Source organism: Budorcas taxicolor, chromosome 1, assembly GCF_023091745.1.
Source record: "Budorcas taxicolor isolate Tak-1 chromosome 1, Takin1.1, whole genome shotgun sequence".
NCBI lineage: Eukaryota > Metazoa > Chordata > Mammalia > Artiodactyla > Bovidae > Budorcas > Budorcas taxicolor.
The window spans coordinates 206,400,517-206,415,190 of record NC_068910.1 but is presented as its reverse complement, the minus strand read 5'-3'; positions in this window follow the sequence as shown (position 1 = coordinate 206,415,190).

Sequence of the window (14,674 nt, the reverse complement as noted above, 5' to 3'; positions counted from 1 at the left end):
GTGTAGGGTATGCTTCCTGTTTATATAAGAAGACAGGACACCCATACACAGACTCCTCGCAGTGTGAACTGCTAGGCAATTCCTCATTCATTCAGCCCCACATACTCAGCTTCTCAGAACCAAAGCAGGTTTGGGGACCGCCCCCCATCAGCCCGTCCATCTAACCCAGCCTCCTGAACCCACCCACCTCAGCTCAAGGCCACTTGCAGGGTGCCACCTTCGGGGAGCTCCCCCTCCTCGCTGCCCCTCCCCTTTCACCCCCCTCCCTCCTTGCTTTCCCCCTCCCATCCCCTCTTCCCTCTCCTCTTTGTGTCCACCCTGCCCCTCCCCACATCTCTTCTTCCTACCCTGTCCCCTTTTCACAGGAGTCTCCTGAGTCTTTATTTTCTCATCTGAAAAGCAAATGAGAAAAATAGAAACTTCCTCCTGAGACCTTGGTGTGAGGAGATTAGGACCACAAGTATTTTGAAAACTCAAAGGGGCTACGTTTGGTACTGTTTATACAAATAGGAGCAGCCTTGTGAGCAGGGTCGCAGGTAAACTGATGTGTCCCGGCCACCGGGGGTGGCCACAAGCATGCACCTTTGTGTGTGTGTGTGTACATGTGTGTGTACATGTGTGTGTGAGCGTGTAACCTGCTGAATAAGCAAACAAGTCGGTTAACATTTGCCTGTGAGTTGCTGCTGCCTCAAGCCCATCACATCTCTGATTGGAAGTGATTCTAACTATGTTTGCAGTCATGGTAAAACCTGGCTCTGTTCCCAGTCGGAGCTGCTCGGAGCATCCTTCTTGTCACTGCTTATCATCCTAAGTTTAGCTTCTTCGCACCGTAAGAGAATGTATTCATATCCCTTGTGGCCACAGGCACTCGGCCATACCCTGAGACGTACGAGGGCATCTCAGGGAATCCTGCAGCCAGCAGTGCTGGAGCCATCCGCCTGGAGACCTGTCCTTCTGCCGTCTCCTTGTCTGCATGTCTCCCATCTCTCCCTGCTGTCTACCCCAGGTCAGCAGGCCTTCCTGGAGGAAAGCTGCTTTCCCACCACTTCCCAAGTCCAGAAAGAGGCCGCATGTCCTGCTCTTCATTGGTTCCCTGACTTACCACCTGCCTCAATGCCCGCTGGCATTTCACAGCTGCGTCCTGACAGGACAGACAGACAGCATGAAGGCCCACAGCTGGGAGGGGCCTCAGGGACCCAGTGGTCCTGCCCTCCCACCCCGCCCTTCCCAGGTGGGTGTGTCCCCCTGGGGATCAGGTAGGGACAGTAGAGGAGCCCCCCACTTAGTGACAAGCACAGAGGATGTTGCAGGCCCACAGTTCAAGCCAGGCCAGGAGCTTGCAAATGGCACCCCATGTTTGAGTATCACGGTCAGAGTACTCTGTGGTAGTTTGTCCCAGCCTGTGTCTGGGAGGCTACCGTGGTGCTGACGTTCATCAGGGACAAACGTTCAGTATTCCATCTGCAAAATGAGTGATCCTGAGAGTCGTCCACGTGGACCTGCACATAAAGAAGGCCCCGGGCCCGCCAGCAGAGCCAAGGCACCCCGCCAGACTCAGCACCTCTCCTGGAATTCCATGTGGTCTCTCCCCCAACTCCACCCATCACCCTGCCCACCAGTAACTACACAAACACGTGAGGCAGGTGAGGCCTGCAACCTTCATCAGCGCCTCCACCATGTGCCTGGTGGGTGTGGGCAAGTAGGGAGGTGGGGCAGTGGGGAGAGCCCCCCACCCAGACAGTCTCCCTGCTTCCCCGTCTCACCAGGGGCTCTGGGAGCTGTTTCCTCATTAACCACCTCACTTTTGCTCCTGCTGATCCTCTGAGCACATCCAACCCAGGATCTCAGCTCCCAGGATCCCCCAAGAGGCCACTAATCTGGTCTAGACCCCCAACAGATCCCTAGATCCCTAGATCCCCAACCCCTGTGGGTTTGCATCCAGAAGCCGTTTGTTGGGGATGTTAGGTGTGCAGGCAGAAGGGGAGGGGCTCCCTCCAGACTCAAGGGGATGGGGCAGGGGGCCATTCTCTCATCCCCTTGACATGCCCTGGAGAGCCTTACAAGCTAGGAACTGGCTCCCTCCACAGCTGTCAATAGCAGGGCTTCCTCCTGGGTCCTGGGAGAGACCTGAAGGCCTTACCCACTGAAAACAGTCCCAGCTCCTTCCAGGGATGTTTGTCGAGCACCTGCTATGTTGGGGTGGTTTTGGGCTCTGCACAGCCAGGGCCGGTGGCAGAGAGAGAAGTGGCTGGGTTCCGAGTCAGAGGTCGGGGCTGGGGGGCACTGTGAGCTGAGATGGGAGAGGCCAGGGGTGGGGGGCAGTGAGCACCCAGGATGGGCACTCCACCCCACCCAGGGCCAGGAAGGTGGCTCCGGCGTGGTACCTGCAGGGCCAGCTGGACAATGGGACAGGCAGAGTGGGAAGGGGTCATGCCACACTGAGGATTCTGGAAAGTGTAAGAGGTTCAGAGGACAAGGGCACGAAGCAGCGGGACTGGCAGGAGAGTCTGCGGTGGGGAGTGATTAACAACCAGCTGTCTGCAGAGAGAAGCATGGGCAAGCATACAGATGTCAGTTTAGTCTCCATTTTCCTGAGATTAAGAAAGTACAGTATGCCGTTTACACATAATAACAAAAGAGAAAGTACTTTTTGTTATGAAGTCCCTGTGGCCATGATTCACTCAGAATGCTTTGGTTGATTTTTGCCGTTTTTTTTTTTTTTACTAATAAGTTTATTTTGACCACAGGGCATTTAGAACTTTCCCGATCAGGGATCAAATCCCTGCCCCCTGCATCGGAAGCATGGTGTCCCAACCACTGGACCAGCAGGGGAGTCCTCATTTCTTGTCAAAATCTTGCGTCTGTAGCCAATTTGGAGTTGCAGTTCAGCTCTGATGGGACAATTTTCTATGCTATTCACAATGTAATAGTCACAAACACGACCTACCTTTAGGTCAGTCTGCATTACTAATCTTTTCTCCAGCACTTTCTAAAGATTAAACCATCAACGCAAAATATATCAAGCCTGATCTGTAGCCTCTGCTGAATTCTGGGATGTAAACACTGCCCCCGTGGCCAGTTTCAAGCTGCTGCCATGATGTCCCTGAAGACAGAGTCAAGAGCGTTGTGCAGGAGTGAGGGGCTGCAGGGAACCGGGGATTAGCTAGGACTTCTGCCCCTCAGAGGTAACAGAGGCCAATAACCGGAAAGGCAGAGATGACAGCAACCTGCAATAAAAGGATGAGGAAGTGATGAGCCTTTTTCCTTTAAACTTTTTATTTTATAGTGGGGTACAGCCAATTATCAAGGTTGTGATAATTTCAGGTGGACAGCAAAGGGACTCAGCCACACAAACACATGTACCCATTCTCTTCGAAACTCCCCTCCCATCCAGGCTGCCCTAGTACACTGAGCAGAGTTCCCTGTGCTAGACAGTAGGTCCCTGTTGGTTATCCATTTTAAATCTAGCAGTGTGTACACGTCCATCTCAAATTCCCTAACTATCCCTTCCCTGTCCCCCACCCCCACCCCAGACAGACATAAATTCATTCTCTAAGTCTGTGGGTTTCTTTCTGTTCAATTGCATCATTTCTTTTTCAAGTCCACATATAGAGGATGTCATACAATGTTACTCCTCTGTCTGACTTAAGGAAGTGATGAGCTGTGAGCATTTGTTTCCTCTGTTTTTTAATATATTTAATTGCGCATTTATATCTGCTTCTAATAACAACTGTTTCGTAACACTCAGCTCTCAAAAGCTAATCTGCAGGTAGAGACTGGACCTTGGAGGGGGCGGTCAGTCCAAGCGACAGAGGGGAAGGTGACCGTGGAGACATAGATCCCGCCATGCCTCTCCAGGTCCCCATCCTGGAATTCGCGAATGTATTATTTTACACGCATGAAGGATTAAGGGGAGCAGATGGAACTGAAGTTGGTAATCAGCAGGCCTTAAAATAGGGAGCTTATTCTGGATTATCAGGGTGGACCCAGAATAATCAACCAGATCTGCAAACCTGGCAGAGGGAGGCGGCAGAGAGACTCAGAGTGATGGGACATGAGGAGGCCATGACCTACCATCCTGCCCCTGCAGATGGAGGAAGGGCCACAAGCCAAGAACTGAGGCACCCCTTGAGTTGCAAAGATGAATCTTCCCCTGGAGTGTCCCAGAAGGGCCAGCCTGCCCACACCCTGATTTGAGCCCAGTGAGACTCACGTCAGAGATTTAAGCCCTGACATGTATGATGATCGATTTGTGTAGTTTTAAACCGCCAAGTTTGTGCTGGTGTGTTTCAGCCACAGGACAGGAGTGCACCACCTTCCATATTTCTGAGTCCTGTGAACAGCCCAGCGAGGGAGCAGCTGGGAGTCTGTGCTGACCCACCGGGGCCTTGGGCGGGACTTAGCTCCTGAAAGAATACCCGGAAGAGCCGCCTTGATCTTGGTGGGTTGTTATGAGGACTAAAGAAGATCACAAGTGCAGAGGTTTTAGTGCCTGGTGAAGCTCCGATTGCCCATGGGCCACGATTATCTTCGCACCTGCAGAAACTGGAGGCAGGAAGGGGCCAGTCCTTATGAAGCCAGTTTCTCTGGGAGGCTGGGTCCAGAGTCAGCCACAGATGGAAGCCAGACCTCCAGCTGGCATTGTTTCCCACAGCTGTGGCTGCAGCAGCTCCCCAATCCTGACCGCAGCATGGCCCCTGGCCAGCGAGGCCGCTGATGTGTTTGCCTGCCTTTGTCTTTAATGTCTTGGGCAAAAGCCATCTCTGGGCGACACGTCCTTCAAACGGATCAACAAAGCAGAAAATGCCCCTTTTCTCTGCCACAGCTGGACGGGTGGGGGTGGGTGGGGAGGGGGAGTGTCAGCCCCTCCCCTCAGCCTCTGGAGCCCACATCCCGGATGCCCAGGGCTCACATGGAGGTGCCCACCTCCAGTCCTGCGTGTGGTCTCACCTGAGAGCAGGTGTTGGAGGCAGAGCAGGTATAAGCGCGGGCAGAGGCCAGGACGTGGGCCAGCAGACCGCACTATCTCAGAAGCACCTGCTGAGAGAATGAGGGATAAAGACCAGAAACCAGGACAACCGGCTCCTGTTTGCAAGGTTCCTCCCACCTGCCAGAGGAGACTGTCTAGTCTGGGCCGAGTCAGAGTCCCTCTGAATTCAAAGATACAGGCCAAGGTGGACGTGGACAGGAAGGGACAGACTGAGAGTTTGTGGCTGGGAGGTGCAAACTATTCCATATAGGATGGATAAGCAGCAAGGCCCTTCTGTAATGCACAGGGGATGGATAAACAGCAAGGCCCCTCTGTAATGCACAGGGGATGAGCGCTTAGTCTTGTCTGACTCTTTGCTACCCACGTGGACTGCAGCCCACCAGGCTCCTCTGTCCCTGGGCTTTCCCAGGCAAGAATCCTGGAATGGGTTGCCATTTCCTCCTCCAGGGGATCTTCCTGACCCAGGGATCAAACCTGCGTCTCTTGCATTGGCAGGTAGTTCTTCACCGCTGTGTCACTTGGGAAGCCTGTAACACGAAAGGAACTGTATCCAATTTCCTGGGATAAACCATAATGGAAAAGGATATTTAAAAAAGAATGTCTATATGTAAAACTGAGTCACTTTGCTATGCAGCAGAGATTGGTAAAACACTGTAAATCAACTATACTTCAATTGAAAAAAAAATACAGGCTTCAGAGCCTAGAAAAATCCACAGAATTGAGCTGCTGCAGCAGGGCACACTGAAGCAAAGTAGGGAGCTGAGGGTGAGCTGTGGGACGGCAGGCTCCCCTTCTGCCTGCCCCCCCCCAGCCCCCTCCTCCCGCCCTGCTCCGGGTCTCCATGTACTGCTGGACTCTTCCCCAGGGAGCCCCGTACAGGTGCCACCAGCGTGCCACCCCAGACCCACTCTCAGGAAACGCTTCCTGCCACGTGCCCGCTGGCCCACCTCCAGCACAGCCAGGCTTCCTGCCATGCGCTCTGGTTCAAGTTCACACTCCGCCTGGTGCCTGTACGAGGGCTTCTCAGTGGGAGGGGCTGCCAGTGCCCCCACCGGCCCCAAGAACCACCAAGGGTCACTGATGGTGAGCACCCGGCAGGCTGGCCCTCCCTCAGCTTGGCCACCGTGGCCACAGCACATTTGAGGTCATAGAACTTTCTGGACTGCACTGGAAGGGGAGGGCAAGGCTACAGGAAGGAGGTGTGGGGTCCTGTCTGCATTGCCCAAATATTCTGAGATCATTTTCACACAACATTTCTTCTAAGGCTGCCAACCCCAGCTAAGCTCATGCCAAGAATGCACGCATGCCCAGACCTGAACACTCAGACCAGATGCTGGCCGTGCCCAGGCCCCTGTCTCCTCCCAGGATCACAGTCCTTGCTTCCTGGGGGTGTGCTCCCTGCTGGCCCTCTGTCATGTTCCCTGTCCCCTGCCTTCTCTGCCCCACATTGCCTCCATCTCCTGTTACAGGGTGGAGAGACCTCAACATCACACCTTAGCATAGACGTGGCACCCAAACTCAGAGTCACCCTGCAGGGCTGTCCTCTCGCCTTACCTGGCGTGGATGCGATGAGCTAGTTGTAACTTGTACCAGGTGGTTATATTCAGGGCTCCACAATCTGTGGAGAACTTGTCGACGATTTGGGGGTAATTTTCCACTGAAAATTCTGTATGCTAATTATATATATTTTTTTCTCTGTGTCTTAGTCCCTTGGGGTTTTGTTGTTGTTTCTCATTCTCCCTCTCTTTTTTTCTTTAATCACAAAATCCACAGAGAGAAGGCTGGAGTTAGCTGGTCAGCTTTGCAATACTTGGGCTTCCTGGCAACAACTTGGTGAAAAAGACACCCAACAGTGTTGGGCCACCGGGAAGGAAGCCTGGCTGTGCCGTGTGCAGGACTCTGGCCCCAGGTAGACAGGACTTCTGCCTGGGGAACTCCTGCCTGTGGCCTCAGGGGACTGGCCCGGGGCTTCAAAGGTTGTGAAACTGGACAGACGCTCTGCAGGAGGATGGAAAATACTGTGAAGCGCTTCAGTCTGATTGATCCCACCTGGAATCAAACCCCAAGATGGCCATTAAACCTTGAGCCCGCCTGCGGTGCTTTCTGCCCTGGGCTGAAACACCCCGGTCCCCATGGTTACCAGCATGCGTGTTTCACTGAGATGATGGCAATTTCAACAACGTTCTGAAACATATTTATAAACACTTGGAGAGATGTGTAAAATGCAGTGCTGCCCAAAACGACGGAGGGAATGTCTTCCCCTGGGTACTCTGATCACCCCATCCCCCTAGTGCTGGCTGTTACACATGGCCAGGTCCGGGGCTTTGAGCTGAGGCCGCCCCCACCCCCTTAGCCCAGCTCTGCCTGGGTCATGGGGTGACCTCTCTGCTCTGTAAGGAAATCAGAGCTGGGGCAGAGAGGGGCCAGTCTCCTGGCAGCCTGGGCATCTCTTTAGCCAGATTCGGCTCTCAGAGGGGCCCTCGATGACTTCTGACAGCCATCCCCTTCTGCACCCACCCCCCCCACCCCCCACCGCCCCTGTGCAGGAGAGGCTCAGTGGGGCTAGGGTGTTGAATCCCACACATTCCAGTTCCAGCAGGGTCCTAGGAAGGTCCATAGTCAAAGCTATGGTTTTCCCAGCAGTTATGTATGGATTTGAGAGTTGGACCACAAAGAAAGCTGAGTGACAAAGAATTGATGCTTTTGAACTGTGGTGTTGGAGAAGACTCTTGAGAGTCCCTTGGACTGCAAGGAGATCCAACCACTCAATCCTAAAGGAAATCAACCCTGAATATTCATTGGAGGGACTGATGCTGAAGCTGAAGTTCCAATACTTCGGCCACCTGATGTGAACTGACTCTTTGGAAAAGACCCCAATGCTGAGAAAGACTGAAGGCAGGAGAAGGGGACGACAGAGGATGAGATGGTTGGATGGCATCATCGACTTAATGGACATGAGTTTGACCAAGTTCAGGGAGTTGGTGATGGACAGGGAAGCCAGGCATGCTGCAGTCTGTGGGGTTGCAAAGAGTTGGATGTGACTGAGTGACTGAACTGAACTAAACTGAGGAATGTCCACCTGATGAGGCTGTGTGTGCACCCAGGGACCCAGGCTCTGCTTGGTATTCCTGCTTATGCTGTGAGTGATGAGGGAGCTGTGGGCTGAGCACCTCAATCTGGCCTGGCAGGGGAAGGGGCTGGGGTCTGAGTAGTTCAGGTCACCAGTGTAGCTGCTCTATGCCTACACAACTGACCAGTAAAACTCTGGACACAGAGGCCTGTGAGCTGCCCTGGTTGGCAGTGACCCACATGGGTCATCACATGCCATTGTCAGAGCTTAGCATCGTCCGCAAGACAGGACCTCATGAGCTCAGCCTGCTCTCCCCTGGGCTCCTCTCGTGTGTCCTCTCTCTTGCTGATCCTCATCTGCATCCTCTCACTGTAATACCGGCTTCCCTGGTGACTCAGATGCTGAAGAATCTGCCTGCAATGCGGGAGACCTGGGTTCAGTCCCTGGGTCAGGAATATCCCCTGGAGAAGGGAATGGCTACAGCCATGAAATTAAGACACTAACTCCAAGGAAAGTTATGACCACCTAGATAGCATATTAAAAAGCAGAGATATTACTTTGTCAACAAAGGTCCGTCTAGTCAAGGGGCTATAGTTTTTCCAGTGATCATGTATGGATGTGAGAGTTGGCCTATAAAGAAAGCTGAGCGCAGAAGAATTGATGCTTTTGAACTGTGGTATTGACTCTTGAGTGTCCCTTGGACTGCAAAGAGATCCAGCCAGTCCATCCTAAAGGAGATCAATCCTGAGTGTTCATTGGTAGGACTGATGTTGAAGCTGAAACTCCAATCCTTTGGCTACCTGATGCGAAGAGCTGACTCATTTGAAAAGACCCTGATGCTGGGAAAGATTGAGGGCAGGAGGAGAAGGGGACAACAGAGGATGAGATGGTTGGATGGCATCACCGACTCAATAGACATGGGTTTGGGTGGACTCCGGGAGTTGGTGATGGACAGGGAAGCCTGGTGAGCTAAGGTTCATGGGGTCACAAAGAGTCAAACATGACTGAGCGACTGAACTGAACCCACTCCAGTATTCTTAACCAGAGAATTCCACAGACAGAGGAACCAGGCCAGCTACAGTCCATGGGGTGATAAACTGTAACTTCTGTGCCTTGAGTCTCTCTAGAGGGTCATCAAACCGAAAGGTGGTCTTGGGAACTCCGGTACACCCTTCTCTGCAACAATGTCCCTGACTGGTTGTGCTGTGCTTAGTCACTCAGTTGTGTCCAGCTCTTTGTGACCCTATAGGCTGTAGCCTGCCAGGCTCCTCTGTCCATGGGATTGTCCAGGCAAGAATACTGGAGCAGGTTGCCATGCCCTCCTCCAGGGCATCTTCCCAACCCAGGGATCGAACCCAGGTTTCCCGCATTGCAGACAGATTTCTTTACCGTAGACTGAGCTACCAGGGAATCCCAAGAATACTGGAGTGGGTGGCCTATCCCTTCTCCAGGAGATCTTCCCAACCCAGGAATCGAACCGGGGTCTCCTGCATTGCAGGCGGATTCTTTACCAGCTGAGCTACAAGGGAAGCCCATCCCTGACTGGAGCCTCCATCAAAACAAGATCAAGACGATTCCTGCCCTTTATGGGGCCTTCTCACATTCTCATGACAGGAGGAGGGGTGGACAGTTATGAAGGGGAGGAAAATGACATCACCTCCTTCAGTGCGTCTAAGACTTGAGATCCAGCTGACGTGGCCCAGCCCTCATCTGCAGCACGAAGCCCAGGAGAAGGCACTGGGCCTCTCTTCACGGGTTCTAGGACAGTCAGAACAGCGCGGTGCCCATCCTGATTACAACTGGGTCTTGCTCCCAAGCTGGGGCTCCTACACTGAAGCCACGCACCGTGGTCGGCCACTCGGAAGCCTGGCCCCGCCACCACCCCGGGCCTCAGACAAGTTTCTTCCTCTCTCTGGGCTCAGTTTACCCACCTGAAGAATGTGGAGCTGGGTTCCTGCCTCAAAGGGTGGATGAAACTGTAAGATCTGTGTGAAACCTGAGGTCCTATCAGTGTGAGCACTGGAAAGAGTGCCCATGCCCAAGTCAGAGGCAGAGTCCCAGCCCGGAACTCTGATCAGCGGGCCTGGCAGCCGTCACCCCCCTGCCAGGTTACTCAGCCACAGAGAGCTGAATCTGGTCACTGATGGGGCCACTGGGAGATGACTGAAGACTAGTCAGAGGGGCGGATGGGAAATGATCTGGGGGAACCCAAGGGCTCAGCCTGGGAGACAGACGCCTGGGAGACACTTCAGCAGGCGTCAGGGTGACGACTCTCACCAGAGGTCTCATCAGTGGCCTGATAGACGCATCTGGAATGTCACAATCCCTGGTCTCAAGTCCAGACCCAACCCTCTCCCACTGTGACAGGATAACTTGCTTAGAGTGGTAAAATTGTTTCTGAAGTGGAGAAGCCTCTTTTAACTCTAGGGATGTTTAGAATCACAGGCAGATGGTAAAATAAATCAAACCCATTGTATTAATTCTTTCCTGTTACGTTCAGGAAGAGTCTGTATATTTGCTTTAAAATCTACAATATTTAAGAGAATGAGGCACGTTAGAGGCTCCCACAACACAGATTTTTTTTCTCTAGTTTATCCCATAAGTGAAAGAAAGTGAAGTCGTTCAGTCGTGTCCGATTCTTTGCGACCCCATGGACTGTAGCCTACCAGGCTCCTCCCTCCATGGGATTCTCCAGGCAAGAGTACTGGAGTGGGTTGCCATTTTCTTCTCCAGGGGATCTTCCCAATCCAGAGATCAAACCCAGGTCTCCTGCATTCCAGGCAAACACTTTAACCTCTGAGCCACCAGGGAAGCCCAGTTTATCCCATAGAATAGCTAAAAAACTGGCTTACAGTTCAACATTAAAAAAAACTAAGATCATGGCATCCAGTCCCATCACTTCATGGCAAATAGATGAGGAAGAAATGGAAACAGTGAGAGACTTTATTTCCTTGGACTCCAAAATCGCTATGGACAGTGACTGCAGCCATGAAATTAAAAGACGCTTGCTCCTTGAAAGAAAAGCTATAACAAACCTAAACAGTGTGAAAAAGCAGAGAGATCATTTTGACAACAAAGGTCTATATAGTCAAAGCTATGGTTTTTCCAGTAGTCATGTATGGAGAGTTGAACCATAAGAAAGGCTGAGCGCCAGAGAATTGATGCTTTTGAACTGTGGTGTTGGAGAAGACTCTTGAGAGTCCCTTGGACTGCAAGGAGATCCAACCCGTCCATCCTAAAGGAAATCAACTCTGAATATTCATTGGAAGGACTGATGCTGAAGCTTCAATACTCTAGCCACCTGATGTGAAGAGCCAGCTCATTAGAAAAACACTTGATGCTGGGAAAGACTGAGGGCAAGTGAAGGGGACGACAGAGGATGGGATGGTTGGATGGCATCACCGACTCAATGGACAAGAGTTTGAGCAAACTCCCGAAGATGGTGAAGGATAGGGAAGCCTGCTGTGCTGCAGTCCATGGGCTTGCAGAGTTGGACACAACTGAGCTACTGAACAACAAGGAATAGAAGAGCTGAGTCTAGTTTAAAATACCCTGCTCCAGAAGGGGGTTCAGGATGGGAAACACAAGTACACCTGGGGTGGATTCATGTCGATGTATGGCAAAACCAACACAATATTGTAAAAAAATAAAAATAAAAAATAAAGGAATGTAGAAAGAAAAAAATTTAAAAAAAATAAAATGCCCTGCTTCTTATAGGCTTGTACATTCAAGTTGAAAGGCATAAGAAAAACGGACTTGATATGTAAAGAGAATCCGTATGTGCCTCAGACCCTGAGACCAAGCGTCCAGGCTTGGTCTGTTCTCAGCAGCCTCACTGGAGATTTTTAAAGCACATGGGTCATACAGCTGAAGCTCCTTAGAAGGAAAAATCAAAGAAATCAAATTTGTAAATACAGTTTTAAATGCCCAAGGGAATTTAGTTAACAGGATTGGTCACAATAGTTCCTGTCACTTTTCATCAGACTCCAAGGTCCCCTTCAAAGTGACTGGTAGAAGTCCCCAGATGCATGCAAAATAAATTTAGAAGATTCACAAGTTGAATTTAATTAAAGAAAATGAATTGTCTTTTAAAAATCAACCTCAGAAATGACATATTAAATTTTCAGTCGCCATGAAGGTGTTTTCTGCACCTAGCAGCCTCCCAGGGCATCAGAGCCCCAGAACTTGGTCAGCAGCTGGCAGGAGTGGTACCCAGACGTCCCGAGGACTGGAGGCGGGAAGCCTCCAGTGATGAACAAGCCAGGGTAGCAACCTGGATACTGTGCTGCGTCCCATCCCTCCCCAGTCACAGGAGTGGGCCTGGCTGCAGGCCCGCAGGTAAGGGAGGGGCCCGGTGGAGGCGACCCAGCAGGCGTGGGGGCAGTTGCCCACCCAGCACCTGCCCCCTTCTGGGTGTGGATGGGAAGCGGGTGACGGATCTTCGCTGATCTGAAAAGCAGGCCACCCGGGCACTGGGCTGCCCACGCGGAGTCCCCATCCACTGCTCCGGGCAGGGCTCCAGGATCAGCTTAGTGGTAGCACTTCTGTCCATGACCGAGGTGTCCAGGGGCTCCTGGGGCAGGCAGGGTCCCGTCTGTCCACCCCTAAGGCAGTACATGGCCAGACCTGGTGAAACTCAAGAGTTACAAGAGGTTTGCTGGGAAAGAGTGGAGAAGGCAATGGCACCCCACTCCAGTACTCTTGCCTGGAAAATCTCATGGACGGAGGAGCCTGGTGGGCTGCAGTCCATGGGGTCGCTAAGAGTCGGACACAGCTGAGCGACTTCACTTTCACTTTTCACTTGCATGCACTGGAGAAGGAAATGGCAACCCACTCCAGTGTTCTTGCCTGGAGAATCCCAGGGATGGGGGAGCCTGATGGGCTGCCGTCTATGGGGTCACACAGAGTCGGACACGACTGAAGTGACTTAGCAGCAGCAGCAGCTGGGAAATAGATGGGACGTCTGGTGAGCCAGACCTCTGTCATGGGGACCAGGCCTCTGGAGAGGGCAGCTAAGGTTAGAAACTGGATTGGGGTGACGTGTGGGGTGCTGGGGTGGGGACACCAGGCAAACGATGGCTGCGGTTCCATCTCGGTGAAAGGGGGAACTAAACCTGAGAGAGGCCAGTCCTTGGGACAGAAGTCGACCAGCTCCCAGGAAGGCCTACGCGCTCCTGAGGCTGGGCCAGCCAGCCCCCTCCCCGAGGGAGCATGAAGCCCAGTCCAGGGGTGGAAGTGTCTCCTGAGCGCAGGGCCACAGCGGGGCTGGAGGCCTCGCCGGGCTCCACGGTGACGCGACCTCCTGGACGACGCGAGCACTGAGGTGGCCCATTCATGCTCAGCCCAAGCTCCACAGCCGATCCCTCCCTGAGCTGGTCTCCTCCTCCTCCAGGACTCCCCGTGGTGACTGGGCTACCGGGTACCCCGGACACAGACAGGACCCCTCAGCCGCTTGAGCGGGTGGTGGACTGGGTCTCCATCCCAGGCCTGGCCACGCTGCCACCCTGACCTTCATTCTGTGTCCCTGGGAAGAGACGTGTCCAAGACTCAGGACAACCGCAGAGAGTATTCAAGATGCACCCCAGGGGCCCGCGCCCACGTGAGGCTGGTGATGCTTAGCCCGCGCCTGCCCGGTTCTAGGGCTCGCCTCCCCATGCCAGCTCCTGCTGCCGGCAGTCCCGCTGTGGTCCCGACACCCCAGTGCCGGTCCGGGGAAGTTTACCCCATGTTTTACTGCACAGAGACACCGTTTCCTGCCGTGGCTGCCCTTTTCCTCCCAGAAACAAAGAGGGGTGAGAAGGAAGGCGCCCCTCCCTCGGGAAGTCCAGGCAGGAAGGCAGAGTCCACGCAGAGCCAGCCCCACAGCCGCCCAGGCGGCGCCTCTAAGTCCCCTGCTATGAAGGCACTGGCTCTGCCCACCTTGAAAGACCAGGGATGAAGTAAAAACTCACATCTTAAGGCAAAACAAGGAAACTTTGAATATAAGCCTTTTCCTCTGCTATTGGGCCTGCTTTCCCCCGCCCCCACCCCCGCCTCCCCTCGCTCTGGTGTATTGTGTCTTAACCAGACCTCCCTAGAGCAGAAATTCCTGCTCAACCCTAAACATCAATTTTTCTTCCCCTGACACCAACCCCATAACTCCTTAGAAGACAGCTTCCCTTTCTCAATCCTGTGAGGGGTCACAATGACCCTACACTCACCATGTACGCGCAGACATCTTCAGTGAACTGGATGTAAAATGCCAATATATCATTCCCCTTAAAGGTAGCCATTGGAACAGACTGCTGAGATGACCTGCTGAGTGCAGGGCTGCACTTCACGGAAGTTCTCAGCTGAAATACTTCGTGTGTATTTCACAACCCCATGGACTGTAGCCCTCCAGGCTCCTCTGTCCTTGGGATTTTCCCAGCAAGAATACTGGAGTGGGTTGCTATCTCCTCCCCCAGGGGCTCTTCCCAACCGAGGGATCAAATCCATGTCTCCAGCTTTGGCAAGTGGATTCTTTACCACTGAGCCACCTGGGAATCCCTAAATACCTACTTATGACCTTGTTAACTAACGTTACTTGCTGTGTTACTTGTATCCCGTCTATTTTACAAGATAACTGTTTCTTG